Source organism: Coenobita brevimanus, chromosome 25, assembly GCF_032717465.1.
Source record: "Coenobita brevimanus isolate Jiangsu-jjx chromosome 25, ASM3271746v2, whole genome shotgun sequence".
NCBI classification, from domain to species: Eukaryota; Metazoa; Arthropoda; class Malacostraca; order Decapoda; family Coenobitidae; genus Coenobita; species Coenobita brevimanus.
Genome location: NC_136978.1, coordinates 28,047,756 through 28,063,106, shown reverse-complemented (window position 1 = coordinate 28,063,106; position 15,351 = coordinate 28,047,756). Strand labels below are relative to the sequence as shown.

General features: G+C 41.4%; 1 pseudogene; it reads right to left on the bottom strand.

Annotated features, from left to right (window-relative positions):
• Window positions 1-8,932: 8,932 nt before the first annotated feature.
• Window positions 8,933-9,052, bottom strand: LOC145393887 (5S ribosomal RNA; annotated as a pseudogene).
• Window positions 9,053-15,351: the final 6,299 nt, after the last annotated feature.

Below are 15,351 nucleotides of genomic sequence, written 5' to 3'. Positions count from 1 at the left end.
GTCATCTCTCACCTCTTTCCCAGTTTGAACTCAGTCAGCTTTAGAGCGCCTCGAGTGCAGGATCGTTTGTGCCCAGCGTAGAGAGCAGCATCTCCATTGTACAGTGATATCCTGGATCTCCACCCAGATAGAGATTGGCGAAGTGGGCTTCCAGTGAATAGCAGCGCTTGGTGTTCATCACGCAGATGCCCAGTCTTTTGTAGCTTCAGCTCCATTCCCTCCACTGACCAGTATTTCTGTTCGTTTATCTAGGCTTAAGTCTGATCAGCTTTTGAATGAGCGAGTGAGTGTACTTCTTTTGTTATTTGAATTCATGAGTCCCTCTGTGACCGTGAATTCCTCTTCCCCTTTTGAATTCATTTTGAGATTCATATAACGTAAATTTATTTTATTGTTATCAATAAATTTACAGTTCTTTTCTTTGAGCTTAATGTAATTAGAATAGTGTTTTATTTCTCCACATTAGGCTTATTTAGTTTGCCGCTCCTAGTTTGCACAAACTCCTTACGTTATTCACAACTCGTATTTCGGCCACTTCTTTTGTATTAAACTTAAATCCGTTGTGCCAGCCAGGAGTTAAGCACCGACAAGAACCTGTCCATTATTATTAGTATTAGTTATTGTTTGTCAGGGTGGAGTCACTTTCTCATGAGGCTAACAGTACTAACAATCAGCGCTCGTGAATAATTAGTCTCTGCTGTGTACTATTGAGAAAGTTTATAAATTTTCGTCCTTAGAGAATCGAAGTAAACCAGCATAAAGTAAATCTCACTACTTGATTTTTACAAGTCAATATCCTTGTCTCTACTTTCGAGCAGTATCAAAGCATTTTTAATTCTTAAATTCACTTCCCCCCCGTGACACTCTGTAGCTATTTCATTTATTGACATAGCAGATCTGTTTGCTCAGACTTTTTCCTCTAATTCCACCTTAGACGATTCCAGTGCTGTTCCTCCATCACTTCCCCCCTCTGACTTCCTCAAGGTTGACATTAAAATTCCTTCAGCTGATGTATTTTCTGCCAACACTGACCTCAATACTAACAAGGTATATGGGCCTGATTGTGTCCCTCCTGTTGTCCTCAAGAACTGTGCTTCTGTGCTTACACCCTGCCTAGGTAAACTCTTTTGCCTTTGTCTTTCAACTTATACCTTTTCTTCTTGCTGGAAGTTTGCTGTCATTCAGCCAGTTGCAAAGAAGGGTGACCATTTCCAACCCTCTAACTATCGTCCAATTGCTTTAACATCCTGTGTCTCAAAAGTTTTCGAATCTATCCTTAACAGAAAAATTTTAAAGCATCATTCCTATCACAACCTTCTTTCTGATCGTCAGTATGGGTTCCGTCAGGGACGCTCCACTGGCGATCTTCTCACCTACCTTTCAGACTCCTAGTCATCCTCCTTTCGGGACTTTGGCGAAAGCTTTGCCATTGCACTTGACATCTCAAAGGCTTTCGATCGAGTCTGTAATAAATCTTTAATTTCCAAAATGCCCTCTTACTGTTACTATCCTTCTATCTGTGCCTTCATCTATAGCTTCCTTTCTGGTCGTTCTATAGCTGGTGTTGTAGATGGCCATCGTTCTTCTACTAGATCTGTCAACAGTGGTGTTCCTCAGGGCTCTGTCCTATCACCAACTCTCTTCCTTTTATTCATCAGTGATCTTCCAAGCTGTACATCTAACCATATTGACTCGCATGCTGATGGTTCCACCCTTCGCCTTTCCATACGATTCCCGCAACATCCATCTCAGCAGTTGCTTCAACAAACAAGAGATGAGGCTATGGCTCACCTAATGTCTTACTTGGCTCGTATCTCTGACTGGGGTAGAAATAATCTTGTTGTTTTTAATGCATCAAAGACTCAGTTTTTACACCTATCAACCCATTAAAATCTTCCACAGGAGTACCCAGTAATGTTTAACCCCTAAACCACGGCTTTGTTTTGGCGCTCCTTGCGTGTCTCGCGGAGATATTCGCGCTCCAACAGACTTTGTAAAAATATTTGCCAAAAATCAGTTGTTAGTCCTAGAATATTATAATTAAATTTGCTTATGGTACATACCTTTAGCTTTCTTCTGGGATGTTTGTTGAGCCTTCGTCGAGTACCTTAGGACTTGTGGAGACTTCTGAAGTTGGGTAACGAAGTCTCCACTTTTCACTTCCTGACACCCCGTAATATGATTACCACAGCCTGATATTATCACTAGAACCACTATTCTATGATTTTCAAATAGATTGGAATCCATACTCCAAAAAAAACCACACTGTGAAAGCAATGAAAATTACGAGCGCATACCAGCTTCCCACTTGCGCTCGTTCGCCGCTGGTAGTCTGTCATTTATTATTCATAAAAACACTCACACTTTATTTTTCTGTTACTATATAACACATATATATCTGCTGTCTTTATCCATAAGATTTCTTCAGTAATAGTAGTTTATTGTCACTGTAGGCATTCAATTTCTCTTTCAGTATAATACGTAGCATTCACTTTCTCGTCCTGTATACTAGCGTTGAGAGCGAATCTGTCACTTTCACTTTCACTTTCATAACTCATATTATTCATACATGCTAGAGTGAAACTTTCACTTTCATTACTCCTAGGATATATACTCGTATTCTTATTTTACTACTCATTTACACTTCTATTTACATTCTCTATTTTATTTACATTATTTACATTTCTATTTTATTTACACTGTGTTATACACTGTCACTTGCAGTAACTTATAAAACTATTTTCCACTGTTCACTTATATTTACATTCATTGCTTTCACTTGCTGTTTACACATTATTTACATATTATTTACATTTCCACTTGCACTGTTTTACTCACCAGAAAGATCGTAGTCACTGTCCATCATTTTCATTGATAAATTAGCCAGTTCACATTCCACAGCAGTCACTTAGCCCTTTACCCCTTTCCACACGAGGTTTAGTAGGGGTTGAAGTCACAGGGCCCTTTGCATGGGGCTAAAAAGCGGCAGAATTGGACAGGCGCGAATCCAACATGGTTTCACCTTGAAAGACGACAGTAAACTGACTGCAGTGGTGGCCTAGGGGCAGTGAAAGGCTGCCAATGTCAGCGTGGTGACAGCTGCTAATATATACGCAATGAAATGACTGGCAGGAAATCTAGACAATGCTTAATAAATTAGGTAGTTCCAGGTGAATGTAAATATCACTTAGGCTTCTCCCTTCCTTTCTTATATATATTTTTATTACGAGAATAGATTATACGGCATATTTCAAAGGGGAAATTACCGTGGGAAATTAGCGAACGAGTGCATGTGAGGTGTTGTCAGGTGATAATTAGCTACCTCCAGGTGTATAGCACTATCACTTACCTTTTTTCTTTTTTGTATATATTATTTTGTATAAGAATAGGGCATAGGGCTTATTTCAATGGATGAAATCAGTGGAAAATTCCGGGGAAGATTTACTTACCACAGCATGGCCGGGCAGGCAATAGGACAGGGTAATGGAGGTGAGGTAGGGAGGGGAGAGAGGGTAATGGGGGGGAGGTAGGGAGGGGAGTCAAGAACAGGGAAAAATGGCTAAATTGTCAACAATGGATGGGAGTACAGATGAGATAAGGAGTGCTGATTATTGTTGGACATTTGCAGTACATGCTAAAAAATGATTGGTAGGAAATCTCGACAATACATAATAAAATAGATAGTTCCAGGTGAATGTAAATATCACTTAGGCTTCTCCCTTCCTTTCTTATATATATTTTTATTAAGAGAATATATTATATGGCATATTTCAAGGGGAAATAAACAGGGAAAATTAGCGAATGAGTGCATGTGAGGTGTTGTCAGGTGATGATTAGCCAATTCCAGGTGTATGGCACTATCACTTACCTTATTTCTTTTTTGTATATATTATTATGTATAAGAATAGGGCATAGGGCTTATTTCAATGGATGAAATCAGTGGAAAATTCCGGGGAAGATTTACTTAGAGCAGCGCGGCTGAGCAGGGGAGAGGAGAGAGTAATGGAGGGGAGGTAGGGAGGGGAGTCAAGAATGGGGAGAAATGGCTAAATTATCAACAATGGATGGGAGTACAGATGAGATTAGGAGTGCTGACTAGAGTTGGGCATTGGCAGTACTGATAGATGATAAAAGCCACCACTTGAAAGCCCGGGCGAATTCAAAATAACACAGAATCACAAAAGTGATGCCCGCAGTATGATCTCTTGCTCCCAAGCGTCACGAAAGTGACACCCCACAGATAAGGGGTTAATAATATCCAGCTCAATCCTGCATCATCCTTGAACATGCTTGGGGTTTCATTCACATGGACTTATCTTGAACAGATCATATTGCATCTCCTGTAAAATCTGCTTCCAGGAGATTAGGTGTGCTAAGCAGACTCCATGGTTTCTTTAGCCCTGCACAGTTGTTGACTTTATACACGGGTTTTATTCGCCCCTGTTTAGAGTACAACTTTCATGTGTAGGGAGGCTCCTCACATACAGCTCTTCTCAATAGGGCGGAGTCAAAGGCTATTCGTCTCATCAGCTCTCCTCCTCTTACTGGCTCCCTTCAACCTCTGTCTGTTCACTGCACTGTTGCCTCTTTATCTCGTTTCTATCGCAACTTCAATGGTCACTGCTTCTCTGAACTGTCTGCTTACATCCCTCCACCTCTACAATGGGCACGTAGCATCCGTCTGGCATCAAACTCTCATCCCTTTTCTGTCCAGCTATCTAATGCAAGAGCTAACCGTTACTCAAAGTCTTTCATTCATGCAACAGGTCAACTCTGGTACTGTCTCCCTCTGTCTGTATTTCCTACTTCCTATGATCTCCAGTCTTTTATACACAGTGTGTCCAGGCCTCTCGAAATGAATGGATCTTGAATTTGGCTCTCTTTTGTGTTGTTTTTGTTTTTTTCTTGGAAGGAAAGTTTTGCAGGCTCAGCCTTTGGTTCCTTCTTCCTCACATTAAAAAATATGTCATAGGTACTTCATTCCTTCAGAAATCCACATTGTGTTTCAGAAAGTGTTGACTCAGTCTAATGTTTTGTTAGTCTGAATAGCATTATCATGGCTAGTTCTTTGCTAGCACTCACAAGAAGGGATATAACTCCAGTGTTCTCATAATCTGAGTGGTCCCCTTTCTTCTTGAAGATGGTTACAATATCAGAAGTAAGTCATTCAGATGGAATTTGTTCTAGGTTCCAGATAGTCAGTGGGAGATTATGGAGGTGCTGGCCACCCTACTTGATCAGTCCCGATGGTATGCCATCAGGGCCAAGGCATTTGTTATTTTTTTGAGATCGGATGGCCTGAGCAGTTTCTGCAGGTGTAGGCGGCACATCAATATCTTCCGCTTGAGTGGCATTTGTGATGTTATCAAGGATGTTGTACGCCACTGGGTTTCTTCGATTCAGTAAGGTGCTAAAGTATTGTGCCCATTATTCTAGGATAGCTTGCTTGTCTTTCAGGAGCTCTCCTTTGGCTGATTGAACAGGGTTTATTTTGTTTGGTAGGCCCAAATGATGGATGAGGTGTGGCAGAGTGGAATGAGAGACTACAAATGTGTCAGCTCGAGGTATATGTATGTCAGGTTCAAGTTTGAGAAGGTGAAAGTGGCAGTGATAGTAGTATATGCACTGTGTGAGGACAGGAGTGAGAGAGAGAAGGACAGATTCTGGGATGAGCTGGATGAAGTAGTGGGAGAAATGCCTAGGAGCTACAAAGTGATCATAATGGGGGATATGAATAGAAGAGTAGGCATTAGTTCTGAGGATGGCATAATGGGTTGTTATGGAGTACTAGGAGAAAATAATAATAGGAAGCGACTGAAGGATATGTGTCAGGAAAGGAGGTTGTGCATTTGTAACTTGTATTACAAATACAAAGATGCACATAAATATACATGGTACAGAGGAAACGGGGATCGTGTTGAAAGAAGCCTGATTGATTAGGTGCTCGTAGAGAGGTCGATGATGAGAATGGTTGCTGATACGAGGGCCGTGAGGAGATGATGTGGAGGTCTGTCAGATCATATGACTGTGGTGTGCAAGATCAAGCTGAGAAGAATGAGGTGGATCAGGAGAGAGGAGCAGTCAGGGAGAAAGACTGAAAGTTTAGAAGCTGAGGATCAAAGAAATGGCAGATGATTACAGGACCAAAGTAGAGGAGGAGTTAGAAACAGTGAACTGGAATGAAATAGATATGGACAGCCTATGGAATGCCTATAGGGATTGATTAGTTAGGAATGTTAAAGTGGTGTGTGGTGAGGCAAGAGTAACAACAAAGAAGAAATGTACGGCATGGTGGGATGAGGAGGTTAAGAGAGCGGTGGAAGAAAAGAGGACGAAGTGGCTGAAGTGGTTACAGGATAGGGTTTCAGTTGAATTCAGAAGTGAGTATATTGAGAGCAAGAAGCACATAAAGAGACTAGTGAAGAGGAAGAGAAGGAGGTAAATGATGATCTAGGAAGAAAAATGAATGCAAACTACTGTGAAATTAGGAAGTTATTCTGGAAAGAGGTGTGGAAATGTAGAAGTAAAAATGGAAAGAAATGTGATGGTGTGAAGGATGCAGGTGGCAGATTATTAACCCATGGATATGAAGTAAGGACCAGATGGAATGAATATTTTGAAAGCCTGATGAATGGGAATAGAGAGAGCAGAGTGGCTGTAAATATGATTGGTTTGGCGGGTGTGCAGAGAAGGAATCCAGTGCCAGGAGACGTGACACTCCTACTGGTGAAGAGTGCTGTGAAGCGGCTCCAAAATGGGAAAGCAGCTGGGGTTGATGAGGTGTATGCAGAGATGCTTAAGTGTTGTGAACATAGTGGAATGGAGTACTTGTTGGAGATATGTAAGAAGGCATGGACTGTGCCTGTGTAATAAACATAAAATAATACTCCTTCCATTGTTTATTTTATTGAAAAAATGAAGGTCCTATACATCGTCATTATGAAAAAGTGTTATAGACTGATTTAGAGAAGTGTGAATATTTGTGACCTGCATTGCCTATCCCGCCACGTCCCATCAACATATGCATGTCACAACTTTCTTTCACGCTGACACCCGTTGACTTACTGGTAAGTTCTGCAATTGTGAGGTCCATCATTTGCACATTTTTCAAGATTCGCAGGTGATTTTTGGAAGGCATATGTGGGAGACCTTCCCATACCCCCTGCCAGGCGGCATCACCGCCTGACCCCACATGACCGCCCTCCCCTCTGCACGCCATTGTCTCGGCAACTCACCTGTTAGCAGTGACTTGGCCAGTAAAGACATATCACCCCACGGTCTCTCTAATGACGAAATTCAAGGCGAAAGTGATGCCCCAAACGATGACGATGTGGAGGACAATGATTACGTGGCGCCAGAGGAAGAAACGAACCAAAGTGATGAGGTGACGTTGCCAAGGAAGGTGTGGTATGTTGATGTGTTCAGTGAGTGAAACAATGCTTATATCGCCAATATTATTGTGTGAAAACCAATATGTTCTTGTACTACATATATATTTGTACCAAATGAACAAATATCTACCACTTCTGAGTGGTTTGCAGTAGTTACCTTTATCATAAAATACATGAGAGCTGCACTGCGGCTGCAGAGAAGATGGTACCAGGTGTGGGGAGGGTCGTTTGTACAGTGCACTTCTAAGCTCAGGTGAGCACTCTTTTTGTGATTTCCCATTGCGGAGGTTTGAGCCAAAAAAAAAAAAAAATCCAAAATTGTTCGGGATTGGGGGCGGGGGGCATTGGTGAGAAATCGGTCAGGATGCAGTGGGCTAAAAGTTAATGTAGCTAACTGAGAGAGAGAGAGAGAGAGAGAGAGAGAGACCATTGTTTAGACAGATGGCTTAGTGTTTGATAATGCTGCATAAGTACAGCTGTTGTGATATATTAATTTACTTATTTATTTATTTTTACACTGATCTGTGCAGGAGACGATTGCGTTCACGTGGTGGTACCGATATTACAGAATGGCCCCACTCACCGACCACAACTCACTCTCTCTCTGTCTCTCTCTCTAGTCAGGGAGGCTGGTGGGATGCAGGATCAGGCTGAGGCCCATTTGTTCACGTTCAGATAAGTAAGAAGGCATCTTTGAGAACTAAACCTGTCAAAACTGGATGGGATCTTACTGATCTGGCCAGGTTGTAATGCTTTGTCAGTAAGGAGTATCAGAGGTGAAAAATACTATACACAAAAAGATGTGATGGTGGAGACGCACGCCTGCATGTAGTGGCGCTGATTATATAGACGTCCCTTATCTCCTCCCAATCCCCCAAAACCAGAATGGCAGACCTGCAGGAGAAGGCCAACTTCAGCGTCCACTGTCACTTTCAGTTGAGGCTGGGTTTAAAAACAACTTCTATTACTATTTCCACTACTACTCTTACTCCTACTGCTACTACTACTACTACTACTAGAGGGCCTAGCAGGTCAAGCCTTGGTGAGAGAACTCCGGTATTTTTCTTTAATATTTAAAGACTATGACATTTCTTAGAGTTTAGCGCATTATCTACAGATGTTTAAAGATATCCAACATCCCTACATGACGACGACTTTGTGGGAAAATTAAGCACAAGAAGGATTTGCAGCTGTTAGCGAACAAGACTGCCAGTGTTTATGGATTCAAGCTGTCATGGATGTCTGCTCAGCAATATCACATCTTGCTTGGACGTTATTATTGTTTCCTTCCAGTGAGTTATGACTTTCCTCTGAATATTTTTAATTTAATATCTTAATAGTGTTATATGAGTATGGTGGGAGACAGTTTTTTAATGTGCAATGCTAGCCTATGGAGCCATGTAACTGTGAGTTTCATTTCATTCATTCATTGCCAGACGCCATGTATCCCAAACGGGGTGGTCAAGGCTTAGAGTTAATTGTTTTACAGGGAGGGGCACTAATCCTCCACCAACCCCACTTGACACGTAGGGAGAACGTTATGCCAACAGCATCTGGTGTTCCCAGGCGGTCACCCATCCAAGTACTAACCAGACCCAACGTTGCTTAACTTCACTGATCGGACGGGAAGCGGTGTACTCAACGTGGTGTGAGTTGCCAGTGAATATTTACAATGGAGCAATATGTTGTAAACAGTCTCTTATGCTTTCTGCATTCAGCTAGAAAGGATTATCCACCACATTCACTAACAGAAATTATACTCTCCTTTTATTCCAATGATGAAATAAAGAAAGGAAGAGAAACGTTATGTAACATTCCGAAGAAGGATCTGGCATGCCGCTGGGAACCTGACAAAAAAAGTAGACTTCGATGATCTGGACCTGCATGCTGAAATTAAGAACTCAAAAGAGTACAAATTTGTGAGTGAATCTTACAGAAGATTGCCTCCTATCGGGTTTGAAATTTTTGCTCCATTGCTATCAACTCTGTCTGCAGAGCTGGCAAGAATAAGTGAGTGTCTCCCCAAAACTGAACATGACAATGGCGATCGTAAACACAGCTGATACCGTAAAGGTGGCGTCACACTAGACCAAAAGTTGCTAACATGCGAGCCACTTTTGCAAGCCAAAATGGCTAGCAGAGTCAAGTGTCCGTCACACTCGTGTGTTTCTGCGAGCCGAAATGGCTAACAGTGTTGTTTGCCTTGGCGCTTCGTGGTCATTTGTAAACAAACCACCACGGAGTACCCACCCCCTTTTCCTCAGTTTCTGCGACCTCCTAACTTTAGCAACTCCAGAGCCACAGAGCAGTCTACTACAGTTTTCCTTGCCGCAGGATCCATGTTGAAATCTGATTTCTACTTGTTGTTCGGAGATAAAACAGACAGCCTCCGTGGGCTGGTCACACGTGTGTCCTTATATTTATTCATGTTACAAGAAAAAAATAAAAGTGAATAAAAACCACAAGAATTAAATTGTATTTACTTAACAATTTTAAAGTTTCTTTCTGTGAATAACGGAATTTTTTCTTACCAATTACAAAATTAATATAGGCTCATTTGAGTTTTAATCTCACCAACAAGCTGTGAGGGAGAATTGTTATCCATTTCGCCTCACAAGCGAAATCTCACTCACCGTGAGTCAGTTCGGCTAGCGGGTCGCATGTTAGCCACTTTTGTCCCAGTGTGACACTGCCCTAAGGCAGGTACGTGCAGACGTGAGTGACCGTAAATCTAAGTTTGGTTCTGCTATATTGGGGTTACAAGAGGCTATTAGGGATGTCATACAAGAAGTTACACGGGACATGACAATGACAGAAGCTGACGTCCTTGACCTTCCAACTTTCAGAAACAGGGAGTATGCCGATGTGGTGTCAGGACACTCATCTATTAACGTGGAAATGGAGGTGGGAGGCGTTGGTTCTGTGGGAAACTGGAGTGACAGAGGAGTTGCTGAGGAGGATGGTGGAAGGAACAGGGGAAGTGCTATTAATGAAAGGGAATGTGATGATGTCAGAAGCACTAGAAATGCGGAAATGATAATGGAAAATGCAGGCAGAATGAATGCAAGGAGTTTGGGTATTAGGAATGGTGATGCAGTGATGTGCGCAGCCCAGCACCCTGTGTTACAGACCGCGGCACTGGGGCCATCAGCAAGGGTGTGCACCGCACTCCTCACACCCCACAACAAGGTGTGCGTCAGATGACCCAGGTGAAGGGGGATAGTGTCACAGTCCCATAGGAAAAATGAGCTTTGGTACAGTCAAGGAAAGAGAAAAATGGTTTTAACAGAACTCAGCCTGTCGTTAAAGGTATAAGAAAGTATGATGGTACATCTTTTAAGGAAGCCACTAAATTAGTTGATGTTTTCACTGGCAGAGTGGATAAAGAGGTAAAGAGTAATGATATTCAGACGTATATTACTGATATGTTTGGAGTAATAATAAATTCAATCTCAGAGCATATAATGAATTCAGAGCTTACCATATAAAGTTACTTTGAATATTGCAGAAAAGGATAAGTTATTTAAGCCAGAATTATGGCCTGAGGATATCATAGTTGACAAGTTTTATAACTGAACTGGGAAGAAAAATTATAAAACTATTGCTGGTGCTATTAACTAATTTTTCTTTGTGGCATAAGCGGTTTTATTGGACTGAACACACAGGCTTTTAATTTATTGTCTTATTTCCTGCTTTAATTTTTTTATTAGTCATTGTTGTTATTTTTAAAAATCTGTGACTAATGATTTTTTTTAGCATTTATTCTTTTCTATTTTAATTTACATCGGTTTTATTTATACAAGTTGATATTTTTTTTTTATCATTAACATCTTTTTATTTACTTCTTTGTGATCTTTTTAATACTAAGACATTGTAACTTTTTTTTATTCCATATACTTGTCTTGGTGAATTTTTTTTTTCTGATTTTTAAGAAATAATTTTGTGACTTAAATGTACATAATGACTGCGAGTCTAATTAAAACTGGTTCTTTTAACTGTTGCTCACTAAAGAAAAATATAAACTTGATTAGGGACTTAACGGCATCTTTGTATGATATAATATTTTTACAAGAAACTTTTGTTGTAGAAGATAAACTTGGAATTCTTGATTATATTGATGAACATTATAACTGTATTGGGGTTGGAGCAACTTATTCAGATAAAGTCCTAACTGCCATGGCAGGTAGGCCAGAAGGAGGAATGGCAATACTGTGGGGGTAGAGTTTTTTTTTCAAGAATACTCCCGCAGTATCCCTGCTTGTCGTAAAAGGCGACTAAAAGGGTTGGCGGAGGGTTAGTGCCCCTCCCCGGAAAACAACTAACTAAAAAAACAAACCATAAGCCTCGGACAAGGACTGACCAAACGATGACGACCAAGGACCGGACAAAGGACGTGGTTATCGGAACGTGGAATGTAAGGGGAGCGAATGATGAGGTGAAAGAGAGAGAGATTGCCCAGGTGCTTGAGGGTGTGAAAGTGGATGGATGTGGAATAACTGAAACAAAATGGAGAGGAGAAAGTGTGAGAGAATGGGAATATGGATGGGGTATATGTGCAGGAGTAGGTGAGAATGAGAGGGCAAAGAAAGGAGTATGTATAGTTGTGAGTAAAAGATGGAAGAGGAGCATAAGACAGTATGGATCAGTTGGATCAAGGATTGTGTGGGTAAAGTTGAAAGTTGGAATACAAATGTGGGCGATTGTGTGTGTGTGTGTGTGTGTGTATGCGCCAACGAAAGATCGTGCTAGAAGAGTGAGAGAAGAGTTTTGGACAAATGTAGAAGTGTGCATGGAAAAGTTTGGAAGGAATGAGAGAGTGTTTTTGATTGGTGATATGAATGGTAAAGTTGGGAATGTGAAGGTGGATGGAATAGTTGGTGAGTGGGGTGTGCCTGCTGAGATAGATGAGAATGGGAGTGCGTTAGTGGACATTTGTGCTGGGAGGGGGTTGGTGATAGCCAGTACCCTCTTCAAGCATAAAATGATCCACAGGTATACATGGTGCGTGATGAGAAGGGTGGGTGGTGAACTGAATGAAAGGAAGGGAATGATTGATTATGTGTGTGTGGATGAAAGGATGCGAAGATGTGTAATGGATGCAAGAGTTTATAGAGGTTGGGGAAGTGGACTTTCTGACCACAACTTGGTGGTGGCCAGAATTAGAATCCAAGAAAGATGGAGGAATAGAAGAAAGGAAAGACAAGAGGAAGGAGTAGTTGCAAGGAGAATGGAAAGGTTACAAAAGGATGAGAAAAAGGCAGAGTATAAGAGAGAAGTGGAGGAACGATTGGGCAAATATGAATTGGGGCAGATGGGAGACGTGGAAGGTGTGTGTAGAATATTTACATAAGAAATATGTGCAGCATGTTATGTGGTGTGTGGAAGGAAGAGAAGACGGAGGGGGGTGCAAGGAACAGCATGGTGGACTGAAGAAGTGAAACAGGCTGTGGCACAAAAGAAGAAAGCATACAATGAATGGATGAGAAATAGGAGCGTGGAAGAAGTTGAGAGGCGGAAGAGAGAGTTATATGTAGAAAGAAAGAGAGAGGCGAAAAGATTAGGAAGAGAGAGTAAGAGAGTGGATGAGGAATTTGGAAGGAATTTGAGTGTAAAGTGGAGGGACTGTAAGAAAATGTTCTGGAAAGAGGTGAAAAGAGTAAAACAGGGTGGAAGTGAAGTTAGCACGGGAGTGAAAGATAAAAATGGTTTATTACTAGTGGAGAAGGGAGAAAAAGTGAGCAGATGGAGAGAACACTCTAAGGAATTGTTGAACATAGAGGATGGAAGTAATGCGAGTATAAGTGGCTGGGGAATGGCTGGGAGAAGGGGAGAGGTGAGAGGACAGGAAGAAATCAGTAGGATAGAAGTTGTGGAAGCAATGAAGAAAGTTAAATTGGGGAAAGCCCCAGGAATTGATGGATTGTGTGGTGAAATGCTGAAGCATGGGGGAGAGATAGTAGTAGAATGGATGTGCAAGATGTGCAGATTGGCCTGGGAGGAAGGTAGAGTCCCGGAGGATTGGAAGTTAGGTATAATTATTCCCTTGTACAAAGGAAAAGGGGAAAAAGAAGTGTGTGGTAATCATAGGGGCATTTGTCTTCTTAGTATAATAGGAAATGTGTATGGTAGGATACTTATTGACAGAGTTAAAGAACAGAGAAATTAGTTGGAGAAGAACAGGGAGGCTTTAGGAAGGGAAGAGGTTGTGTAGATCAGATATTCATTCTTAGATCTTTAGTGGAAAAGTTTCTAGAGAAGGGAAAGAAGTTGTATGCGGCTTTCATGGATTTGGAGAAAGCATATGACAGCGTGGATAGATAAGGATTGTGGAAAGTGTTAAGAATATATGGAGTAGATGGGAAGTTGTTGAATCCTGTGAAGAGTATGTATGATGGTGCGAAGGCTGCAGTGCGTGTGGATGGTGAACTAAGTGAATTTTTCTCTTTGAAAGTTGGGTTGAAACAGGGATGTGTAATGTCTCCATGGTTGTTCAATCTGTACATGGATGGGGTAATAAAAGAGGTACAAGGTAGGGTAGTGGATGTTGCAGTGGCCCTGGTGAGAGAGGATAGTGTTTGGAAACTCCCTATACTGTTGTTTGCAGATGATACTGTGTTGTTGAGTGAAGACGAAGGGGAGCTGCAAGGCTTGGTGGATGAATTTGGGAGAGTGTGTAAGAAACGGAATCTAAAGGCGAATGTAGGGAAGAGTAAAGTGATGGTCTTTGAGAGAGGTGAAGTCAGTGAATGTACAGCGAGGTTGGATGGTGAGGAATTGGAAAATGTGAGTACATTTAAGTACTTGGGTAGTGTGATGAGTAAGGATGGAGGTTTGGAGGGTGAAGTGCTTGAAAGGGTACAGCAGGGAAGAAAGGTTGCTGGTTCTTTGAAAGCAGTGATAAGAAACAGGGAAGTGAGCATGGAAGTGAAAAAGTTACTACATGACAGTATTGTGATACCAACTCTAACATACTGAAGTGAAGCTTGGACGTTGTTGGAAGGACACAAGTCAAGAGTGAGAGCAGTGGAAATGAGTTATTTAAGAGGAGCCTGTGGAGTCACATGGAGAGACAGGGTGATGAATTAGGATATAAAGGAGCGTTGTGGTGTGGATGTGGATGTGATAGGAAGCGTTATGAGGAACACACTGAGGTGGTTTGGCCATGTGGAGAGGATGGAGGGTGATAGAGTGACGAAGAGAGTGTATGTGAGTGACGTGGAGGGGGGAAGAGGGAGGGGGAGGCCGAGAATGAGATGGAGTGATGGGGTGGAGAGGTATATGAGAGAGGGGTGTGTGAGTTGGGAGCAGGGCAGTGAAATGGCGGGGGACAGGGCGATTTGGAGGCGATTTGTTTGTGGCCACCCGAAACGGGATTGAGGCGTCTGGCAATAGATAGATAGATAGATAGTATGTGGTAAATGTAGTATATTTGTAAATGTTTACTTGAATAGTGATCTCTGGCAAATCTCTACATTAAATAAGTATATGGAGACATTATCAGTTTTGCAGAATTTTATCAATGATTTTAACACTGATTCAATATATTTTATTGGTGATTTTAATGCAGATCCTTTTTATGGTAGGGCATGGAGAAACTTAAATAATTTTATGATCGGGAACTCTCTTGTATGTTTTGATGTTGATGCCTTAGATCAGGACTCAGTTACATTCACAGGTTATGGCACTACTGCTAGTAAATGGTTAGACCATTATATAGGAAAAGTCCATAATGATTTTACGGTAACAGATGTTAATATTTTAAACCATAAATAGAGGTAGTATTAGAATTTCTGTTTGCCAATGCACCTGAAGAAAAAATGTAAAAGCAACACATGATGATGAAAAACAGGCATTTGTGAATTGGAATAAGTCAAACGTGGAAGACCTGAGTAATAATAATGTCATTGTGGATAGTCACATAGATGCACTTAATAATTTTACTGTACACAGCTGCCATGTA